We start from the raw sequence: 5,581 nt of genomic DNA, 5'->3' as shown, positions 1-5,581 counted from the left end.
TTGTTGTTGTTGTTGTTGTTGTTGTTGTTGTTGTTGTTGTTGTTGTTGTTGTTGAGACGTTCCGTCTTTCATCCAAAGGATTTCATCAATCTTTGTGTGTCAATCAATTTTTTGTTGTTATAATTAATGCAAAGCATACAGATCCAAAACTCGCTGCAGGATTCTCTCATTAGGTGTAGTTTGCATCATACTTCTCATTCTCATGTTTTTCAAGTAGCTGTGTTTTTTGGGATTTACTTAAACACAAATGTTTGCATACTGTGATATCACATCTGGTCTGCACATGGAGCCAACTCTTGCCTCTAGTATTTCATACTTGGTGTTACAAAAGAGGTTATTAGTGTCCTGGTTTGTCCTCATGGATGTGTTAGAAACATTTCATTCCTCTGTAAAACAGGCTGACAGTTGTTAGAACTTCCTAGGGTAGTCACTTATCCTTTGTTTATGCCTTACTTCCCTCCTTTCTTACTTTTTGACTGGATCTGGCAAATATGATATTTCGAAAGGCGGTTTTTTTTTCCTACATCTCCATCATCTTGGTGTTTCTTTTTTATTTATTTTTATTTTTTTGTGTGTGAAATCGTGTTATATAACACTGAAATCTGTCCAGGTGCAAAAGCTTTGATGTGATTTTTGCTTAAAGTAATCTGGCCTAAGGAATCTAACAAAGGCTTTACAGGTAAATGCAGTCCTGTCATGCAAATATACCTGGTAGGTGAGATGCTCTATTGAAAGTATTATAAAGTGCTGAATAAAAGATTTCTGTTTTGGGACGTGGGCTACTTTTTTTTTCTACACTGAGCCTTCATAGGGTGTAGACATGCCCCCTCGGTGATAGTGTGTAATGGTAGAGGCTTACAGGCCTCGCCTTTGCAAGTAATGAAAACCTTCACGTCCTTTTTTACTTGTAAAACACAAAGGACGTGCTGAAACAAGCAGCTTTTTTGTGTGCATTTATTGCCAGTGAAAACTTGTTGGCCTGTCTTTTTCACAAATAGCAAGACATCCAGTGAGAGGAAGACATGTGTATCCATCTCACGTGTTTGTACATATGATTCAGAAATAATAAAGCTAAGGTGTAATAGTCAATCGAAATCCTGAACACTTTTCTTTGGAAAGAATTGCAATTAAAATGAATATATAACCCATAGCTATAAGACGAAGTTTCAGTTGGAGGTTGATGTGAGCAAAGGTGAGTTTGATTTTAAACACCTTCATGAAGAATGAGATGATATGATATGCAGTAAAATGCACACTGGAAATGCATCTTGTTTTGTCTAAATATAAAAAAATAAATATGAACTTTATTTTGCACAGCTAATAGTCATAATAGCTTCTTTTTTTCTGTTGGCTTGAAGCAGTTATACATTTTGCACACTGCTGTTCAATGGCAGTGTTGGTTCTTATATCAAATTCACAAAGCTTAAAAAAATCCAAATATCTGTGTGTGTGTGGGGTGGGGTGGGTGGGTAAATGCATCAATGTTAATAGGTCCTGCAGCACCTTCTGTTCCCCTACTTCTAACAGCCTTGCCGCAATATGTTTGTTCTAAGGAAGCCTGTGAGTTCAACATGTTCCAGTAAAAGATGGTTACAATTTATGACTGAAAATTCTTCTCTTATTTGGTATTATGGTTTGGCATTATTCCTACAGTCACCAAGTGAAAGAGCAACAAGTGTTTGCTTGTTCAGCGCAAACAGAGGAAAAACATAGGTTTCGTTTTTGCCAGTATGCTCCTAATCCAAATTTCTTGAGGTATCCCAACATTTTTTTTAAACCTTATATACTGTTGATGTTCTAAGCATATAATTAAACACACAAAAATGCTGAATATGCAGGAATCCTGATCTGACAATATAATTCCAATGGAATCTCACCCAGCAAAATATTCTCAGGGAGAAGCTTTAGATGAAAAACACATGTTCACATCAACATGATAGATATCATAAATGATATCTGTAGAAGCGCTTCAAAGGTTTTAAGCTAAGTTACAACAGACTGCCAATGTTCCACATTACAGTACTGACAATCCTCAAGATCATACACATGTTTAAACTGCTAGCAATGTTTTTATCATTTACTATTTTTATTATCATTATTAATAATAATAATAATTGCTGTTACATTTTAGAAATGATGACTTGAATTTGTGTTGATTAGCTTATCGTCTCATAAAGGATAACGTAGAAAACAGATGGGACATTTAATTGGGTTGGAAAAATCCACTGACTAACTCTAAATAACTGTTTTGAACTCCTCCCACCCCTGAAGACAATGTCAGATTTTGAAAAGTGATTCCATCAACTAGTTGCTGTCTTTGTGCGTCAAACACATCATCCAGGGCAAAACAATATTTTTCCACTGAAAACAACTACCTTTATTGGACAGAAATGCATACAAATATTTTTAATTACTTTTATTTAACCATTTCTTGCCTCTGAAAATGATCAATATGTATCTTAATATATGACATTTCTTGCATCAATGTGGCACAGTGCAAGGTTTAACACACAGGATTGTTGAGCAGTGATGTACACTCATACAACCACCAGACACATCAGACTGTTGCCAGCTGAGCCAAACAAACCAATAGTCAAACAGGAAAAAACAGGTCCACTTGCAGAAGAAAGGTCAGAAGCACTCGTGGAAGTGGAAAACTCCAATGAGCATTCTATATCAGACTTTGTGTCTTCTTCAGATGATTCCTGCAGCTCAACGACAGAAAGTCTGTTCTGCGCTGAAATGCTTCTTGTTTTGCTCCTTATCTTTGCTCCAGGTCTCTCTTCTTCTTTGCTCACTAATGAAATGAGCCCCCAGCCAAAACTGGATGTTTATCCTTGGTTGTGAAAGAACCCATGTGCATATGCACTAACAGTTGTTTTTGTTATTGAGATGTGAGTGACGAAGGAAAGAAGGGTGACGCTTGTTTTCCTCACTTTACTCAGGGCTCCTGTAAAAATGTAGGGGCACCAGGGGAGTTTACAGATCAATAACAGGTTGATTAAAAAATGAAGAACAAAGCACCCAGCTGTCCAGTTGTTTTTGTATTGAACGCTTTTCGAAAGCACATCAGCGACTCTACTTCATCCGGCGGCTGAGACGAGCTGGTTTGGGAAGCTCAGTCCTCACCTCCTTCTACAGGTGTGCAGTGGAGAGCATCCTGTGCTCCAGCATCAACGTGTGGCATGGAGGCTGCACAGCTGCAGAAAGAAAAGCTTTGCAGAGAGTGGAGAAGGCTGCACAGAAGATGTTGGAGTCAGTCTCCCCACCATCACAGACATCTACACCTCCAGATGCAGGAAGAGGGTCACCTGCATCATGAAGGACCCCACTCACCCAGCACACACACTTTTTGCCCTGCTTCCCTCATGCAGGAGGTTGAGAATCATTAAGTGTAGAATCACTAGACTGAGAAACAGCTTATACCCTGAAGCTGAAGTCATGAATCCCTAACCAGGAAAATGCCACATTAATTGGTGATATGTGACTTATCTGTACTGCTGATCTCTTGCCTCTAAATTGCTGTATTCATTCTCTTTCATTACATTACATTCATGCTCACTACAGACTCATGTTCGGGCTGCTGTTTAATATAACATATTATTTTTACATTATTAGTGTTTAGCGTATATCCTGGATCCCCGTATAATGTTTCTTTTTATATTATATATTTTTGCTATTTTTGGGTGTATCTGGGATGTTGAGTACACAATGTTGTTCCACCGTATGTACCACATGTGATGCAAATGACAATAAAGAACCTTGAACCCTGATTACTTTATTCACTTTTTTACTTATCAGAAGTCAGTCACTGAAATTAAATAAAATGAACAACAAACAAAGACAAAAATTGTCAAATACAAATAACTAAGAATAAAAATCTGGTGATTTTTTTTTTTATTAAGAAATAGTTAAGCAATTATTTAAAAGTGATTTTTTATATTAATTACGTAGGTGATGTTCTAAAATAACACTGTGATTGTTGTTTAATCAAAACCAAAAAGAAAAAAAAAAGTTTTGGGACTGCAGATTTTATGTATGTCTATGATAAACTTAACTGTTTTGGCCTGTTACCTTAGGAAGTTTAGATGTCCTAATTTGGCCAGATTATCAGATAATTTATATGACTCTGCAGGTGGAGAAATACAGTGCCTTGTAAAAGTAAGTTGTCTGTAAGTAAAAGCTTTTTTCTGGCCACTCTCCCAAAAAGCCCAGCTCTAAAGAGTCTATTGTGGTTGTATGGACAGATACTCTGCAGCTCCTTCAGGGTTAACTTTGGTCTCTGTGCTGCCTCTCTGATTAATGCCCATTAATGATTAATGAGAGTTCTGGTGAGCAGCCTTCTCTTGGCAGGTTTATTGTGGTACCACATTCTTTCCATTTGATCATAATAAATGTGATGGTGCTCTGCAGGATCATCAGAGATTTGGATTTTTTTTTTTTAACCCAACCCTGACTTGTTTGTAGCTCTCCTTTGTATTTCGTAGTTTTGTTTGTACTTGTGGTGTTTCTTGCTTAATGGTGCAGCCTCTGGGGTCTTTTAGAAAGGTATGTTTGTGCTGACAGATCATGTGACACATAGATTGCACCAGTGGTGGAATGTAACTAAGTACAAGTACTTCATTACTGTACTTAAGTACACTTTTCATGTATCTGTACTTTACTTAAGTAGAGTTAAACACGGGTACTTTTTACTTTTACTTCACTACATTTTTCATTAAATATCTGTACTTTCTACTACACTACATTTCTATAATGCGTTGTGTTACAAGTTACATTCACTTTGCAACTTTTTTATTTGTTCGTTAAGTTGAAAGTAACCAATGGCGAGAGGGGAGTTGGTCCATTGAATCAATGCAAAGTGGGCAGGTAACGTTAGACCAACCTTCAAGAAGAGCTATATTCTAGTATATATATGTCACTGAGCTGGGCGCACCCGCAGCACCGCTAACACACCCAAAATGGATTCCACCGAGGAAAGTCAGCCAGAAGATACAGTACGTGCCACTCATGGCCTTATTGAAAATTTATTGAAAGTCTATTGAAAGACTATTGAAAGATTATTCATTACAGCAGGACAGATTTTCTTTCCCAAAAGAGCCAGACTGGACTTAAAAAACTTTGAAAACCAACTTCTTCTGAACTTGAACAAGACATTCTTGCTGCAATATTAAAATGTGTCAGTTCATGGGATGTTAGGAGAAGAGAGATGTCTCCAAATGGCTCGACAATCGGTCCAAGTTTTGAAAATGGTGTCAGGAAGTTAAAATATTGTTTACTATTGACCCCTTACAAGGTTGACTAGACAGTATTTAACTAGAGTTGATGACAAACTGGAGTTGAAATGATCAGAGCCTGTTCCTTTGTTAGTTGTGTCTAATGCTCCTTTTTTCAGACAGACAACTTTTACTTAAATGTGTTTACTGCAGTTAAAATGACACATTGGTTTTGATTTGCACTGATTAGTCTAATTAGAATAATTTGTTCAATTAGCTTTGTATAGATCTAGTAGAGTGTTGTATGAATGGGTAAATGAGGACACAGATTGTAGTGTAAAGCGCTTTGAGTATCTTGTAATAAG

The sequence above is a fragment of the Nematolebias whitei genome, chromosome 8 (genome assembly GCF_014905685.2).
Source record: "Nematolebias whitei isolate Nwh7 chromosome 8, NemWhi1, whole genome shotgun sequence".
Lineage (NCBI taxonomy): Eukaryota > Metazoa > Chordata > Actinopteri > Cyprinodontiformes > Rivulidae > Nematolebias > Nematolebias whitei.
Note: the sequence above shows the minus strand (reverse complement) of the source record.